This window comes from Rhinoraja longicauda, chromosome 17 (genome assembly GCF_053455715.1).
Source record: "Rhinoraja longicauda isolate Sanriku21f chromosome 17, sRhiLon1.1, whole genome shotgun sequence".
NCBI lineage: Eukaryota > Metazoa > Chordata > Chondrichthyes > Rajiformes > Arhynchobatidae > Rhinoraja > Rhinoraja longicauda.
Window position 1 is genome coordinate 22,333,050 of NC_135969.1, and position 19,428 is coordinate 22,352,477.

The following is a 19,428-nucleotide window of genomic DNA, read 5'->3' on the forward strand; positions in this document are numbered from 1 at the left end:
TCCTGACTGGCAGATCTCAACCAGTTGGAATTAGTCATAATGGTCCCTCCATGCTGCCCCTCAAAACTGGTGGATCCTCACTGGACGATCACCCACGAAGTACCACTAGGTACCATTGTGATATGGTCTCTCTAAGTATCTCTAAGAATACTTATTCTCGCTCTAAGTACCGCCATGATATTCTCCCTGATTAAAAATGCAACTCCTGTTTCCCTGCACCTCTATCATGCCAGCCGCATCTGTACCCTGGATCACTGTACCTTAGTTCATCAGTTTTTACCTGTCCGACATCTTGCTTTAAAATAAACGGTTTAGTCTATCAAACCTTCATTGCTCCCTATTCTGCCTCTACCTACCCTGTCCACTGAACTTTCTCACTTTAGCACATTAGCCTCAACTTTCCCATCTGCCACCTTACTGTTTGAATCCCGTGTGTGCAAATAAGACTGCAATGGTATAATAATGATTTAAGAGTATGTTACCAGGTCTGGGTAGTTTGTTATAAGGAGAGGCTGGATAAGTGAGTCCATCTTCCCTGGAGAATAGGAGGCCAAGAATGACTTTGATCCACTGCAGTTCACCTACCACCACAACAGGCTAACAGCTGGTAGATAAAATCAAGAGGCCATGAGGATCAAAATCAAAAGGATATAAAATCAAGAGCCAAAGACTACTCCAAGGCAGGGGAGTCAAAAACTAGAGGGTATAGATTTATGGTGAGAGGGGATCATTTTAAAAGGAACCTGAGGGGCAACTTTTTCACACAGAGAGTGGTGCATACAGAGAACAAGCTGCCTGAGGAAATGGTAAGGTCTCCTCAGTGGCTAAAGATGATGCAAAGATCTCTGCCCTGGCAATTTCTTCCCTAACTTCCCACAACCCATCTTGTTTTCCCCAAAGGACCAACAGTCTAATTGTTACTTTACTTAAAAGTGTTCTTTATTCCAGAACTGATTAAAATTATAAAACTGTGGGGGATGTATTTCAGGACCCATTCTCAACATTATTAACTTAGGTTTTCGCATTACTGGTCAAAGAACATACCCATTGAACTTCAGAATCTATTTTGTTTTGAATTGTGGTTTGAATAGTCTAGAGTTTTTATTTGGCAAACAAATGGCATATTTTAGTCAAATTTAAAATACAATTGATTAAATTCTTCCCGTTATTTAAGAAGGTATAGCACATCCAATTGGACCTGAAATTTTGTCTGAGGGAAATCAGAGGCCAACAATACATCAATTTGTAAAACCAGTTTGCGACAAAGATCTACCGGATATTTAATGAACTAAAAAATAAGACTATCTAGACATGTCAGATCATACAAAAGCAGGAACTCACCATCAGTGTAATCTATCAAGCTGACATTCCCAACAAAACTAATAGTACTGTTACTGACACAACCCAATTCCCGTCGGTAATTCCCACACTTTAAAATAATCAATAGATAATCTAGTTTTCATTAAGAGTCTACACAGCCCATGATGGATATTTTTTAATACATATATTAAACTGACTTTAGAAGTAAAGTTTATGAGTGTAACCTTTAAATGGGCTGTCAGATTAAAAGAGTAAGGGAGACCAGTCTGGTGCTGATGATAAGAAAGCCTTAAAGGACAGGCTACAAATTCTATCATGCAGTATTTGCCTTTTAAATACTAGGCAAGTGAAAAATAGAGGTTGTGGTATGTGAGTGCGGTCAAACAGCAAGCATTGTGGAAACAATTTATTGGCAGTGCTGCTACATCAGCATTGTGAGCGTGAATGGAGATTACCTCAAGAGTCATGAGTGTGGCAGTGATAGTTGTTAAGCCTGGGAGGTGCTGAGCAAGAATCAACACCCTCTGCCATCGGCATCTCACTAGTGGATTCACTAGGGCTAAAGAAAAGCCAGGAAAAGGGGGGAAAATGAGTCAGACAACCGAAAAGGAGGAGGGTGAGAAGGGATCTTGACAGAAAACCCTATTGCACAAAGATCAGAATTGGAGCTCAGGACCGAAGGAGTCACGGCACAGCAGCGACGGAGACCTCCGTAGAGAGGGCCTCGCTGCTCAAGCATGAACTGCTACTTCTGAAGAGCCGGTAACTGACCAACCGGCAATGGTTAATATCCTAAAATATTGCTGTTTGGGAACTTTGCATCAATGGCAAAGCCAGCATTTATTGCCCGCCCCATTGGTTATGGTCTGTTAGTCAGGAAGTCGAGGATTCAGTTGCAGAGGTGAGTGCTGACTCCAAGTTCCACGAGTTGGGTGATGAGCTTGGCTGGGATAATGGTATTAAAAGCAGAGCAGTAGTCTATGAATATAGACGCAAAAAGTTGGAATAACTCGGCGGGACAGGCAGCATTTCTGGAGAGAAGGAATGGGTGATTTTTTGGGTTGTGACCCTTCTTGTCTGACCTAGGTGTCCCTCTTATCCAGATGTTCCAGGGATGAGGGTAGGACCAGGGAGATGGCATGAGCCGTGGATGGGCAGAATGACCTAATTCTGCTCCAAAAAACATAAACTTATGAACTCTGTGATTCCTGCTGCTCTCTGCCCATGTTCTGCCTCCTATCACTTGTCAGTTCTTGCCCACCTCTTCCCCTCATCTCGCTCTCTACCAGTTATCTCCCTTCTCCTCCATCAATCTGAAGAAAGATCCTGACCCAAAATGTTGTCTGTCCATTTCCCTCCACAGAAACTGTCTGGATTGCTGAGTTTCTCAAGCTGTTGGTTTTTTTGCTCAAGATTTCAGCATCTAAGGGGGACTTGCCAGATTAATGGCATAATTCTACTCATGATCTTATGATCTTATGAAATCATGGCCAATCAAAACCCAATCCAATCACAGCCAATCAGAACCCGATCCAGTCATGGCCAATCTAAACCCGATCCAACAATGGCCAATCAAAAACTAACACAGCCAATGCCAAACAAATCCCAAGCCAAAGAAAATGGGGGAATGGCCAATCAAAACCTAACCAGACCTGATCACACTCAATCCAAATCCAGGACAATTTATCCACACCCAATCTGAATGCAACTGGACTCTGTGGCCAATCTGAACCAGACTGAAATGGCCACAGCCAATCCAAAAGTAACCCGACACACAATGTCTGTGCCGAACATGATGTTGTTAATCTCCTCTGCCTGCATGTGATCCATTTCCCTCCATTCCCAGCTTATCCATGTGCCTATCTACAAGCCCTGTAAACACCACCATCATATCTGCCTCCACCACCAGACCTGGCAGCATGTTCCAGGCACTCACCAGCCTCTGCATAAAAATCTTATCCCACACACCTCCTTCAATCCTCTCCCCTCTGAACCAAAAACTACACTCCCTAGTGTTTGACTTTTCCACTTGGGGAAGAAGGTTCTGACTGTCCACACTCTCTATGCTTCTCATCATTACATATACTTCCATCAGGTCTCCCCTCCGTCTCCAACACTCTAGAGAAAACAATCCAAGTTTGTCCAACCTCTCCTCATACCCTCTAACACAGGCAGCATTCTGGAAAACCTCTTCTGTGCCCTATCCAATGCCTCTGCACCCTTCCTGTTTGTCATAACCTCATCACAATGTAAGGGGACACAATGCACCCTTCAGGACATTACTGAATTAAATGCTTTTAGCTAATCAGTTGTAAATATCACATTTCCAGCAAATACGTTTCTGCTGAAAATGTCAAATAGTCATAGTGCTATAGAGCATGGAAACAGACCATTTGGCTCAACCTGTCTACACAACCATTCTGGGGAAACAAAGAAGTGCAGATGCTTGTTAATACACAAAAAGACACAAAGTGCTAGAGTAACTCAGCAGGTCAGGCAGCATCCATGAAGAACTTGGAGAGGTTAATAAGCTCATAAGTGATAGGAGCAGAATTAGGCCCATCAAGTCTGCTCCGCCATTCAATCATGGCTGATCTATCTCTCCCTCCTAACCCCATCCTCCTGCTCTCTCCCCATAACCGCTGACACCCTCACTAATCAAGAATCTATCTCTGCCTTAAAAATATCCATTGACTTGGCCTCCACAACCCTCTGTGGCAATGAATTCCACAGATTCTCCACCTTCTGATAAAGAAATTCCTCCTCATCTCCTTCCTAAAGGTACGTCCTTTAATTCTGAGGCCATGACCTCTGGTCCTAGCCTCTCCCACTAGTGGAAAAGTCCTCTCCACATCCACTCTATCCAGAGAGATGACGTTTCAAGTCAAGACCTTTCTTCAGACTGATTGTGGGGGAGGGGGGAAAAGAAAGCTGGTAAGGGAAGAGGCAGGAGAAAGTGTGGCAGGCAATAGGTCAACACAGGTGAGAGGGTTTTTTTTATAGGCAGATGGTTGCAAACAAAGGCCAGAGATAAGAGCCGTCTGAAAGGTAGCAGTAAGTTCAGGCAAAACTGCTGATGCCCACATCATCTAAGTTAGTACCAAAAAAGGTTGGATGATGCAATAGGGCTCTGTTGGAAAATTTACTGCCTCACTGTTTTTTAACAGAATCTGTGTAAATAAATAATAAAAATAAAATACATTTTCCCATGTTTCTAAATGTCACTTTTCTAGTCACTTTAAAGCCATTTAAAGTGGAAAGGTCATGATTACAAAAATCCTATTCATTTTTTAACACCAACAGATTTTGTGCTGCTGTTTTAATATCAATATATTGTCAAAGATCTTGAGAGAGGAACAGTTGTGGCATTTGATATGTACTTTTCCAATGCTTTATTTTATAATGAAATTTTTATATGGAATATATTGTGTGTGTTTAATAATTATTTTACAAAACATCCATGAGGTAGTTTAATATTTAATGATTTTCATGAGATATTTCCGTCTGTGACATGAATATAATAGAAAAAGGGAGTAAAATGTATAAAACTGTTCTAAGAATTCATAAGAAATAGGAACCTGGACAAAAATTGTGAACACCATCAAATAGTTTCACATGTGCAACAAGTTAGATGGGCAAGATTTGAAGTTCTGACGGTGGTAGAGACAGTGAGCAGTTAAGTTGGGCACAGAAACAACTAGGGTTCTGATTGGAAGAACTGGGCTGGAAGATGATTGGAAGGTGGAGCACCACAATACTGAATGAAACTTCCCACAATAACAGAGGCAGTGATGAGCATCAGTGTCAGCCATGTTCTCCACTCCAAAACTGAATGCAGGAAGAACTAACCTTCCCTGTCTCACTCTCTGGGACAGATCATCACAGACTCACTGTACGAGGAGAATATGTTGTAACATTTCATCAAGTTAACATACTGAGCAGCTGTAAATTTAGAGTCAAGGCATTTTTATGATTGTCAAGTTTGCCATGAATACCTTGTTAGTAAATGTGCAGTATTTCCTGCTCACCCCCAATCATAGATCTTCAGTTTGTTCTCTCTGCCTCTCCTTCCCTTCCTTCATGACTTATTGATTTAACACTTTCCTCGTTTGTCAAGTTTCAGTTTCTCAGTATTCTCAGTCTTTCTCAGAAAGACTTTGACCTAAAATATTACCTGTGTATTTCTCTCCGCAGACGGAGATCAGTTGCTGAGTATTCTCTGTTTTCATTTTTCCTTAATGTATGGCAAATGAATACAGGCAAAGCTCCACAGATAAATTCTCTCCAATGCCTGACACAAACTCAGTGAGACTTCCTCACCTATTTATCTCTGCAGAATAAGTGCTTCCATCATTTTCTCTTTGATGTCAGATTTTTCAGCACTTGCAATACTTTGCCTTCAGACCAAAGTAATGTTGCATTGAATATAACTACATGCCATTATGCCCATGGAGTGATAGTTGGGTGTCACTAAACATAAAAGCTGATTATAGAAAAAAAAAAGGATTCTGGTTGTATCAAATGGTTTATTGCTAAATGCAAGGAGCATAGTGAATAAGGCACAGGTAGGTAGGTGCACGTATGATATTTTAGCTATTATTGAAATGGGGCTTAAAGAGGGGCAGGACTATCAGTTTAAGATTCCTGGATACAAAGTTTTTAGATGGGATAGAGAGGGGATGTAAAAGGATTGGAAGAGCAAATACCAGCCCTGAGAATGGATGAGATATCAAGATAAGCTGTATAGACTGAATAGAAAATTAAAAAAAGGGACAGTCACACAGTCTGAGAAAGGCAAAGGAGCAAATCTGTGCGCAAGCTTCTGACAAGGTCCGAAGGTCTAGTCATGAGGGATTTAGATTACCCAAACATTCATGGAGATGGGATTTGTATGAAAGGTACAGGGAGTACAGAATTCCAAAATTGCACTCATGAGATCATTTTCAGCCGTTGCATGACAAACTCAACAATGGGGCAGAGAACTCTGTATCCATTTTGAGTACAGAATGAGTCTGGGTCATATCATATCCATGTTGGAAGGAGGACATTCTGTGGTAGTGATCATAACATGGTTGGATTTAACAAAGCCATGGAAAAGGATAAAGATAAAATAGGAGTCAATATTCCTGTGTGTGGGAGGTAAGGACTAGAGGGCAGCAGGAGTGGCAGCAGACGCATGATTGGCAATGAGCGAGATATATGAAAATAGAGTTGGTTATAGTGAGAGTGGCCATTTTGTGTGGGCTGCAAGATCAAAGGGCATCTGCTGAGGTCAAAGTGCAGGCTGTGGCAAGCGTCTGGTTTTGGTGAGGGGTCGTGGTCAGGTAAAGTTTCATGTTTTTTTCTTGGAACGGACTGGGCACTTCTACAGACATGCCGTAGAAAGCATTTTATCGAGATGCATCACAGCATGGTTTGGGAATAGCTCCATCTAAGACCACAAGAAAGTGCAGAGAATTGTGGACGTGGCCCAGACCAGCACACAAACCAACCTCCCTTCCATTGACTCCCTTCACACTGCCTCAGCAAGGTCACCAGCATTAACAAGAACGTGTCTCTCCCCAGACACTCCCTGTTCTCCCCTCTCCCATCAGGCAAGTGCTACAGAAGTTTGAAAAGTTGTACTATTCTACAACTTCCCAGATGTTATTATGTAACTGAACATCCTATCACCAACTAGAGAGCGATCCTGACCTACCATCTACCTCTTTGGAGACGTTCATCTATTTAATCGCACTTTACTGGACTTTATCTTCCATTAAACATATTCCCTTTATCCTGTTACTGTACACTGAGGATGGCTTGATGGTAATTATGTATAGTCTTTCTGCTGACAGGATAGCATGCAACAAAAAAGCTTTTCATTCTACTGTGACGATATGTGACAATAAACTAAACTAAACTAAACTAAAGGATATGGAAGTGAGAGTAGTGGCCTGCTATTTCTGCAGAGTGTGAGGGATCAATGTCATTTCCAATGTCCCCTGTGACGACACCTGTAGGAATTGTGTCCACCGGCAGCTCCTGTCAGTCCGCTTTCTTGTACATGTCCCAAAAGAGATCCGCTCGGATCATTGGATCTGGGGCAGGTGGGAACAGTACAATGATGACGGATTGCACTAAACTGGAAAGGGACAAATATTCTTGCAGGCAAGTTGCTCGGGAGGATATAAACTAATTTGACAGCTGGAATAGGAAGCAGAGTAGCAGTGTAGCAAGTTGAGAGAAGGTTCCAAATTTAGAGGGTAAATCAAGCAAGTCCAGTCCAGTAGGCAGAGCAGACAGAGGCAGGTCCGGGAAGGTGGGATAACTGGCAGGCTTGACTACTTTGCTTTAATGCAAGGAACCTCAGGGGTAAATCAGGGGAGCTTCAAGCACGGATCAGCAGGTGGAATTACAATTTTATTGCAAGGTGTAGAAGTTTCAGTCATGACAGGGGGGAATGCAGTAAAGGAGGGGGATTTAAATTAATGATTAGGGAGAACATTGCAGCAGTATTAGAGGAGATATCCTGGAGGGATCATCCAGTGAGGCCACATGGGTAGAACCTAGGGATACGAGAAGGGCGTTCACTTTACTGGGGTTATTCTATAGACCTCCCAATAGTTAGTGGGAACTAGAAGAGTAGATATGTCATCAAATCATAGACAGTCGTCAGAGCAATAGGGTTATAGTAGTGGGGGATTTTGTCTTTCCCAACATTGACTGGGATTGGCTTACACCAAGAGCCTTAGATGGGGCGGAATTTGTCAAGTGTGTTCAAGAGTTTTTGAAACAATATGTAGATAGTCGTACTAGAGAGGGGCACTGCTTGACTTTATCTTCGGGCAGGTGGTAGAAGCGTCAGTGGGAGAACATTTTGGCAACAGTGAACATAATTCTTCAGGTTTTGAGGTAGTTATGGAAAGGGATGAGGATGGTCCTTAACAATGTTCCAATCTGGGAGATAGTTGACTTCAATACCTTTAGAGAGAACTGGGCAAACGTAGAGTGGGAGCAGATGCTTCTGTGTGAAGCAACAGCTGATGTGGGGGATATTTTAAAAGAGAGTTAGAAATTGTTCAGTGCTAACACATTCTGATGGAGTGAAAAGCAAAGATGAAAAGACGAGGAAACTTTGGATGATAAACTGTCATTGAAGGTTTGATCAGGAATAAAAAGGAAACATATAACTAGTTCTCTTAAGAAATTTGGTTATTATGAGAAACTTAAGAAAATAATTAGGTGGCCAAATGGAAGGCCATGAAATATCATTGGAAAATAAAATGAAGGAGAATCACAATATACTTATCATTCTATACATATAGCAGGAGAAAGAGGGTAGCTGGAGAAAGAGTGGGTCCCTTTGGGAAACATAGAGGTAATCAATGTGTGGAACCAAGGGATGTGGGTGAGGTCTTGAATAGTTCTCTTGATTAGGATTATAGATAGTCAAAAGGGTTAGCATGGATGTGATGGGCCAAAGGACCTGTTTCTGTGCTGTGGGTCAAAATGGGATAAGGCAAATTTTACTGAATTAAGAAGCTATTGTGTAAAAGTGGAATGGAAGCAGACTCTGGCAAATAAACCAGTCTCCAAGCAGTAACAAACATTTAAATAGGAGATTCAAGGAAAGTATTGTAAACTTTTTCCCCACAAAGAGAAAGATTGTACTCTCAAATCCAGTAATCCCTGTATAATATCATGAATATAATGATATCATATCATGAATATATTGATATAAAGTATCATTGAATCATTGAATTGAACTGAATCATTAAATCATAACAAGGAGCATAAAAGTAAGTGAAGACAAAAGATGGAAGCTCTGTCCAAATACTGAGAGTTTAGAGCAGCAGAAACCCTTAAGCATTCAGAAAAGTGTAGGAGGAGAAAGCTGGAAAGCAAATAGAGAATGAGAAAAAATATTGACAAGTAAAATCAAAGCTATTTATTATAAGTATATAAAGAACATGCAAAAATCGAAAGAAAGACAAGGGCCTTGTATATCAGACCAAATACCGGTGTGCAGGGGCAAATGGAACAGTTAAGGTCCTTCACAAAAAAGGCAGGTGATGTTGATATTGCAGTTAAGTGTGAAATATTGAATGGGGTAAAATTGTGAAAGGGGATTAGCATCTTTAAAAGTAGATAAATTTCCATGTCTGGATGAAATATATCTCAGGCAGTTACATGAAATGAAAGAGGTAATTGTTCTGATTATTACTTTTCAAAAATCTCTGGCTGCAGGATGAGGATTTTGGTATTGGTTTATTATTGTCACGTACAGATACAGTGAAAACCTTTGTTTGTGTGCGACACAGTCAAATCCAATAATAGCAGACATGATTATGACTTAGAAAATAGAAGATAAAAGTCAAGAAGTCATGTAATTCTATAAGACTTTGATGAGACCATATTTGGAGTACTGTGAACAGTTCTGGTCACCCTATTGCAGAGTGGATGTGAAGGCTTCAGAGGGGTTACAGAATAGATTAACCAGAATTTTGCCTGGATTAGACAGTATTAGCTATAAGCTCATTAGTTAGTTAATTAGTTAGACAGACGGTGCAATGAAAAGGAACTGCAGATGATGGTTTGTATCAAAGATAGACACAAGATGCTGAGTAACTCAGCAGGACTGGAAGCAAGAAAGATCTGGCTGGCCATCCGACCCTGATTCGTCCTGGTCTTTTCTTGCTTCCAGTCCCCTCCTCTACCATTAGTGTGTAAAAGGGTCCCGACCCGAAAAATCACTCATCTCTGCACCCATTTCAGCTTAATGGTATCTTTCACATAGTGATCTGACCAAAACTGAACACAATGCTCCAAATGGACATAGAAGGAGAGAATGTGTAGGAAGGAACTGCAGATGCTGGTTTAAACCAAAGATAGACACAAAAAGCTGGAGTAACTCAGCTGGACAGTCAGCATCTCTGGAGAGAAGGAATAGATGACGTTTCCGGGTCGAGACTCTTCTTCCGACCCTACTTCAGTGTGAAGAAGGGTCTCGACATGAAATATCACTCATTCCTTCTTTCCAGAGATGCTGCCTGTCCTGCTAAATTACTCCATCTTTTTGTGTCTATAGAAGGAAAGAATAACAGGTGATGGTATACTCCAAGTGCAGCCTCACCAGCGTCTTGTACAAGTAACATAATATTCCAACTTTTATACTCAATACCCGGACTGCGGAAGGCCAGTGCACCAAAAGCCTTCTTTACCATCCTGTCTACCAGCGATACCTCTTTCAGAGAATTATGCACGTACTCCGAGATCCCCCTGCTGTACCACACACCCCAGAGGCCTACCATTCACGGTGAAAGCTCTCCTCTGGTTTGACTTCCCAAAATGTAACACCTCAATCTTATCTGAATTAAACTCCATTAGCCAATCTTCAGACCAGGAATGGTCACAAGGTGTCAGTGATGGTCATCTGGTGTCTATGATGGTCACCTCATGTCGGTGAAGGAATCAGCGGGTTTGATGATTAGGTCGGGGTTGTTGCAGAGTGAGTGGAGGGCTATACGTTCAGGAGGGGAGAGGTTAGAGTGAGTCAGGGGAGTGGAGAATTTGAGGCGGTTAATGTCACGCCGGCAGTTGGAGATGAAAAGCTCTAGTGAGGGTAGTTCGCCAACCGGGGGAGTTCAAGAGGAGGGGTTCCGCTGGATCATTTCAGCCAATCCCCATCTACCAACACTCTCCTCCGCCTAGCAGAGCTGGTTCTTACCCTTAACAACTTCTCCTTTGACTCATCCCACTTCCTCCAAACCAGAGTCGTAGCTATGGGCACTTGCTTGGGCCCTTGCTATGCCTGCCTCTTTGTCGGGTACGTCGAACAATCCCAGTTCCAGACGTACCCGACCCCATCCCCGAACTCTACCTCTGCTACATCGACGACTGCATTGGTGCTACCTCTTGTACCCATGCAGAACTCACTGACTTCATACACTTAACTACCAATTTCAATCTTGCTCTTAAATATACTTGTACTATCTCCAACATCTCCCTCCCGTTTCTGGACCTCACCATCTCCATCACAGAAGACAGACTAGTGACTGACATCTACTACAAACCCAATGACTCGCACAGCTTTCTGTACTACACTTCTTCCCACCCTGTCTCCTGCAAAAAGTCTATCCCCTAGAACCAATTCCTCCGTCTACGCCGCATCTGCGCCTGGGATGAGGTGTTTCACATTAGGGCATCAGAGATGTCATCATTCTTCAGGAAACGGGGCTTCCCCTCTTCCATTATAGATGAGGCTCTCACTAGGGCCTCCTCTATATTCTGCAGCTCCGCTCTTGCTCCCCCTCCCCCATTCATAACAAGGTCAGAATCCCCCTTGTCCTCACCTTCCACCCCATCAGCCAGCGTATCCAACAAATCATCCTCCAACATTTCCATTACCTCCAAGAGGACCCCACTACTGGCCACATCTTCCCACCTCCTCCCGTTTCTGCGTTCCGCAGAGACCATTCCCTCTGTAACTCCCTGGTCCACTCGTCCCTTCCCACCCAAACCACCCCATCCCCGGGCACTTTCCCCTGCAACCGCAGGAGATGCAACACCTGTCCCTTTACCTCCCCCCTCAACTCCATCCAAGGACCCAAACAGTCTTTCCAGGTGAGACAGAGGTTCACCTGCACCTCCTCCAACCTCATCTATTGTATCCGCTACTCTAGATGTCAACTTCTCTACATTGGCGAGACCAAACGCAGGCTCGGCGATCGTTTCGCTCAACACCTTTGCTCAGTCCGCCTTAACCAACCTGATCTCCCGGTGGCTGAGCACCGCAACTCCCCCTCCCACTCCCAGTCTGACCTTTCTGTCATGGGCCTCCTCCAGTGACATAGTGAGGCCCACCGGAAATTGGAGGAACAGCATCTCATATTTCGCTTGGGCAGCTTGCAGCCCAGCGGTATGAACATTGACTTCTCCAACTTTAGATAGTTACTCTGTCCCTCTCTTCCCCTCCCTTTCCCAGTTCTCCCTCTGTCTTCCTGTCTCCACCTATACCCTTTCTTTGTCCTGCCCCCCTGAAGAAGGGTCTCGACCAAAACTTCACCCATTCCTTCACTCCTGAGATGCTGCTTGACCTGCTGAGTTACTCCATCATTTTGTGATACCTTCATGTCGGTGAAGGGTCGTCGCCTGGTATCAGGGAGGTGTACTTTCCTTCTCCTGTTTTCTCTTTGTCTTTCCTTTTGTCCGCTCCTCGCTCAGGAACATATTGAGCGTTCCTCAACTTCTAGCAGCAGGTTTCTACTGACCAGTTAGAACCATAGGTTCTCACTGTGCTAGCATTATGTGATTTATTGCTCTGAAGATGCTGTGCTATAAGGTTGCTGGCATTGCTTCATGCCACATTCTTGCACTCAACACTGTGGAAATGAATTTGTTAGAAATAACATTTTACAGTTTGCAGATATAAATGTGAGTTCAATGCAAGCTGCTTGGAGCACGGGAGCTGGAATATCTAAACAGCCCCCGGTTTGTTCACGGTGTAATTCTACGGTGATTGATCAGTGAAGGCCATCCTCGGGAAGTTTCGGCAGGAATAGGAATAGAAATCACAGTTTTACGCGCTTTTATTGTTTTAAAATGATAACAAATATACTGCTGTCCTGAAATTAATCTCTGTCTCATTCTGCTTGTAACAGGATATCTTTGCAATGCAGACACGTTTTATAAACAGTGTTGTGCAAACACTGAATCCTTCATTTATCACTGAGGTAAATAAACCATTCAGACCATTTAAAGTGCACTACAATTTCCATCTGCATTGCATTCAGGTTTCATAATTATGTATAAAAATGCCAATTACAATAAATTAATTTACAGTGCAAAACATGTCCATTCCAAATGTGTGAAGATCCTAACTATTGTACGATGTATCCCAGTGTGTGGCAGAGCATGGCGTAATGGCTGTTGTGTTGACTCAGGTTAATATTGGAGCGATTATCTGGAAGAATCTTTGAACGTGATTTTCCAAGAAGGATATCCGTTTGGTTTGAACTCCGAACAGTTGGCAGAGGATTGGAATGTGGAAGACAATAGGATCAGTAATCGTTTGGGAATGCACCTGAACAGGGAACAGTGGACATCATGGACATGTTTCATTATTTTATGTACTTTTTCATCAGAAGAGAACTTGTAGTGAGGTGCGTTGGCACTGAGTATCGCTCCTTCAATTAAAATGAAAATACTAGTTTTGTTTATTCAACTGTTTTAAATTGCTTTGTTTAGTTTAGTTTAGTTCTGTGGCTGCAACAATAACCTACATTTTGGGAGAAAAATGGTTGAGAGTGAAGTTGAAAATGTCGCAAGATGGCAATAATATAAACCTAAAGGATGCTAGAATTTCGGAAAAATATTCTGTAAAATAGTATTGAAAATGCTGCTGGTGTGACAGCAACTGTGACAGAGAAACAGGTTAATATTTTAGGTGAATAACCTTTAAGAATATCATGTATAAATGCCTTACATAAATATTATGAGATTGAAAAATAAGAGCGTATGGGAAATGAATGGCTTCCGTTGTAACAGATAGCAATATATCAATTTTATCCATAAGTTAGAAAATACACAAAAATCACTTGATATGGCAACCATACCTCCTCGTGTTGTAATGGATGACATCAAAGGGACGTCAGACAGATAAAAAAAGAACAATTACTGAAAGTGGAGAGAGAGGAAACTAGTTCAGTTGTAAGTACGTATGACGAATGTAAGTATATATTATATACGTATAATGGGAAGTATGTACGTAAGTACGTATAATACTTTTGAATGCAATAACACTATAAGAGCTCGTTCCTATATAGAGGTGTCTGTAAATCAGGCACTCGTAATCTACGTATTGTTTCCTTGCACAGAAAAGTGCAATATATCAGGAACAATATGGTTGAATGAATGAATGAATACGTTTATTGGCCAAGTATGCATATACAAGGAATGTGCCTTGGTGCTCCGCTCACAAATGACAACACAAACATACAGTTAACAATTAAGAATAAAGCATAACCACATCAAAACAATAAGGATACAACATTATGGTCTAAACATGTGGGTGAAAATAAGCCAGAGCAAAGAGACTACAGACTTTGGTTATTGAATAGAACTATCACTCGTGATAGTTAGACACAAAGATAGACACAAAAAGTTGGAGTAATTCAGTGGGACAGGCAGCATCTCTGGAGAGAGGGAATGGGTGACATTTCCGGTTGAGACCATTCGTCTGAAGAAGGGTCTCGACCCGAAACGTCACCCATTCCTTTTCTCCAGAAATGCTGCCTGTCCCACTGAGTTACTCCAGCTTTTTGTGTCTATCTTCGGTTTAAATCAGCATCTGCAGTTCCTTCCAACACAAAAATATGATTGAATTGGATGAATAATGTTAACTGGGGCAATGAACAGAGTTAAATTAAGGGGACAGCCGCTAATTATGATTCAAAAGAGAGGAAAGAAGAAGCAGTGGTGGGATTCTCATGTCAATCAATAAGACAATAGACAATAGGTGCAGGAGTAGGCCATTCAGCCTTCGAGCCAGCACCGCCATTCAATGTGATCATGGCTCATCATTCACAATCAGTATCCCGTTCCTGCTCTCTCCCCATACCCCCTGACTCCGTATCATTAAGAGCTCTATCGAACTCTCGTAAAAGAATGTAATGATGTTGAAAAAAAGAAGATACATGATAAACCTTTTCCACAGATCGAAGTAAAGTGCAGGGAGTCAAGTGAAGTCGTGTTCATTGTCACATTCACAAATATAGTGTTATACAGGTACAGTATAATTGTTGTTTGCAGAAGTATCACAGGTACATAGACTCAGACAACACACAAAGAGATTAGTTATGTATAGATTATACCACAGTGAGACAGATGCAAAATGATGGAGAAACTCAGTGGGACAGGCAGCATCTGTGGAGAGAAGGAATGGGTGACGTTTCGGGTTAAGACCCTTCTTCAGACTAGAGTGAAGGGAAAGGGAAATGAGAGATATAGATCGTGATGTAGAGAGATATAGAACAAAGGAATGAAAAATATGCAAAATGTAATGATAATAAAGGAAACATGCCATTTTTAACTTTGCTAGATGAGAACAAGAAGCTGGTGTGACTTGGGTGGGGGAGGGATGGAGAGACAGGGAATGCAGGGGCTACTTGAAGTTAGAGAAATCAATATTCATACCACTGGGTTGTAAGCTGCCCAAGCGAAATATGAGATGCTGCTCCTCCAATTTGCGTTTAGCCTCACGCTGACAATGGAGGAGGCCTAGGACAGGAGGGTCAGTGTGGGAATGGGAAGGGGAATTAAAGTTTTTGGCAACCGGGAGATCAGGGAGGTTCAGGCGGACTGAGCGAAACGATTGCCCAGTCTACGTTTAACTGGATAGCATGCATGTTTGTTTTACTGTATTTCAATACACATGACAATAATAAACTAATACCAATCCACAAAATACACATACATTTACAAGATAGTAAAAAGAAAGGAAAAACAAGAAATTAATGTAAAACAGTTAGGAAACAAGTCCATGGTAGTGCAAGAGGTGTACTGTGGTGCTCTGTTATTGAGGTAGGGTTAGGATTGCGCAGGTACGTTCAAGAACCTAATGGTTGTAGGAAGGTAGCTGTTCCTGAACGTGGTGGTGTGGGACTTCAGGCTTCTGTAACCTCCTGCTTGATGTAGCAGTGAGAAGAGGGCGCAGCCCGGATGGCGAGGATCCGAGAAGATAGATTTTGCCTTCTTGAGGCACCACCTCATGATGATGGGGACGCTGTGCCAATGAGGGACTGGTCTGAGTCACTAACTCAACGCAGCCTCTTGCATTCCTATGCATCGTATCAGGCCATGGTGGAACCAGTCAGAAGTCAGTTTCATTGATGGAATGGAGAGGAATTGTAGGAGAAGTATATGAAAGGATATTTTCCAGAAGTCAGATCTGTGGTGAATAAAAAGAGGGAGGGTCACACGATGCGTGTGACGTGTTCACTGAACTCTGCCAGCCGCCAATGTCACAGCTGCCATGTTGGAGGAGGTGGGGACCGCATTACCTGTTGATGTTAAGCTCTGTATGGCCACAGACACCAGGCAGCCCACAGCGGAGAGTGATGCTGTTGTGTGATGTGCTGTGGTCTTCTGCTGGGTATGGTACAAGGTCAGTGTGCCCAAGGGGACTGATGATGTTCTTTTTTCCCATGTCAGTAGGTGGCAGAAGTGAGCAGAGGGCTTAATGAGAATATTAGGCTGGTTCGTGGCTGGCACTCACTTTGTAGGCCCCACATGTCCACTTGGAGACATGCCACAGCTGAAAGGGGGAATACTCCCAATGCTGAGCTGCTGTGTGTCTTTGTAAGCAATGATTGGTGAGATTTGCAGAGAGTTGTGGACGCAGCTCAGACCATTTCTCCAACCAGTCCCCCCCCCCCCCCCCAATTAACTCCAAGTCAACTCAAGTCACCTTTATCTGTCACATACATATACAAGATGTGCAGTGAAATGAAAGTGGCAACGCCTGCGGATTGTGCTAAAACTAAAAAACAGAATAGAAAAAAAAAATTTAACACAAAAAATAAATTAATACAGTAAATTAAATTAGTCCCGGGTGATATGAGAGTTAAGAGTCCTGATGGCCTGTGGGAAGAAACTCCGTCTCATCCTTTCTGTTTTCACAGCGTGACAGAGGAGGCGTTTGCCTGACCGTAGCAGCTGGAACAGTCCGTTGCTGGGGTGGTAGGGGTCCCCCATAATGTTGCTGGCTCTGGATCTGCACCTCCTGATGTATAGGTCCTGCAGGGGGGCGAGTGTAGTTCCCATAGTGCGTTCAGCCGAACGCACTACTCTCCGCAGAGCCTTCCTGTCCTGGGCAGAGCTATTCCCAAACCGGATAAGATGCTTTCTACAGCCCCAGAGTAGAAGCACTGAAGGATCCTCAGAGAGACTCTGAATTTCCTCAACTGTCTGAGGTGGTAAAGGCGCTGCCTTGCCTTACTCACCAGTGCGGTCCATGTCAGATCCTCTGTGATGTGGACTCCCAGTTATTAAAAGCTGCTCACCCATTTATCTCGAGTGGCGTGTACGTCCTCAGATGTTGAGCCCTTCTAAAGTCAACAATCAGCTCCTTAGTTTTTGTGACATTCAAGAGGAGGCTGTTGTCCTGACACCAGAGTGCCAGATCAGCCACCTCCTCCCGGTAGGCCTTCTCCTCGTTATCGGAGATCAGGCCCACCACCACAGTGTCGTCAGCAAACTTGATGATGGAGTTTATGCTTCATGCTGCCTCGGGAACATAGCCAACATAATTAAGGATTAATCACCCTGGTGATTCCCTCTTCTTCCCTCTCCAATTGGCAGAAATTACAAAAGCTTCAAAGAACGCACCACCAGATTCAGAAACAGCTTCTTCCCTGCTGTTATCAGCCTACATTTATTAGAGCCCTCTCATAAGTGTAACGAGATAGATCTTTCAATCAACCCCATAGAGGCTCTTGCATATTTTAATCTGCACTTTCTCTGTAACACTGTCACGCTAATGCTGGAACACCATAATCTGGACACTGGTATTTTTCTCTTTGTTCGTCCTTTGCTACTTGTTCTACTTGTGTATGGCTTGTTTGTACTCATGTTGAATATGATTCGACTGGATAGCACATGAGCAAAGTTTTTTTTATCACATCTCAGTACATGTCACAAAAATAAGTCAATTCCACCACCAGTACATCTGTCTTGGCAGCAGTCTTGATGTCTTCATCTTGCACCGTTCTACTGTACTGTCCAGACTTGAGCACCACAACAAACCAAAGACCAGCCACTGAGAGAGACAGGCACGGTTCCTGGCCCCAAAGCCACACTGCGGCACACTGTGCTACTATTTCACAGCATCAGCTACTCCTCTCGCAGTGTTGTTGGGGCTTGCAGGAGGCTTGGGCACACCCTGACCCTGGACTACCAGAGCATTGGCAGTCCAGACTGCTCACTGGAGTCAAGAGCCAGGGAACAGCGGGAGGTCAGTACGGCTATCCTAGGAGTCACGCTCCAGCCCTGGAGAGCCTCAGTCATCGCAACACTGGCCCTTGACTGTTGGGAGCACAGGTGGCCAGTCTTGTGGGATCTACCCCAGGGCCTGCAGTACACTGAGCTCAGGATCAGCAGTCCGAGCTCCCACGCATGGCCCTTATGCGGCACTGGATGGAGCACAGTTACCTTCCCTGACACCAGGTCCCTCTTTCAGGCAGGACACTCTCAACCTCTTTACCATGCAGCAAAATAATCAGCTGAACCCATTTACCCCCTTGCCCTCCGATTTCCCCCGATAGCTTTCCCCCGATGCTTTACTTTTGTGACAATATGTCTGCAGAGTGCCATCACATGCGTCAATGCTCTCATTTATGTGATCTTACTTAACACAGAGGGAGTTCGTTCAGCCCATCGTGTCTATGCCGTCTCAGAGGGAGCAATTCCATCAGCCCCATTCCCCATCTCCATATTTCTCTGGAAACTAACTCCCAATAACTAACTCCCTTTTGATTATTTCATCTAAATTAGCGGTAGCATAGAGCAACCTATTTTCTCACCCATTTTGGAGAAGTGGGAGGAAACTGGAGCATCCATGATGGAGGTGGGTGGGGGGGGGGGGGGGGGGTTATGGGGGTATGAGCTACTTGGTCACAGAGAAAACGTACAGACTCTACAGCGAGCTCCCGAGGTTGAGATAGACATGAACTCTGTGCTTGCTATCTCACTCTAAGATAGATAACTACAAATATTTACAACTGCATTGGAATACCTTGTCAAAGGTCCCCATAGCTGTAACACAAGGGAGACAAGATAATGTATTCCAAGTAGACAGATAAATATCTCTCTGCATGGTTGTAGCATTTTGTAAATTGTGCTTCTGTTTAGTTTGAAAAGTAGTAATGGATTGATTAATGATGCATTCAAGAAAAATTTGCGTGCTTGTACATTGAATGTCAAATGTGGGTTGCCATGGATACATCTCAGCCTTTGGTTGAAGGAATGAGTTCTGAGCATCTTCCCACAACATGTCCCCTCGGGTCCACAAGTTGGCCAAAGTATTAGCAACAGTTCCAGACCCACCCCCCACCCCCACCCATTCCCCCC

At 43.3% G+C, this 19,428-nt stretch overlaps 1 long non-coding RNA gene across 1 annotated transcript in view; it reads left to right on the forward strand.

Moving 5' to 3' along the window:
• LOC144601640 (uncharacterized) overlaps nt 1-13,445 on the forward strand; it is a 38,733-nt gene extending 25,288 nt beyond the window's left edge. Inside the window, exons 3-4 of the long non-coding RNA XR_013548335.1 lie at nt 12,963-13,034; nt 13,245-13,445. This is a non-coding gene — a long non-coding RNA (uncharacterized LOC144601640). The remainder of the gene's footprint in view (nt 1-12,962; nt 13,035-13,244) is intronic.
• Nucleotides 13,446-19,428: the final 5,983 nt, after the last annotated feature.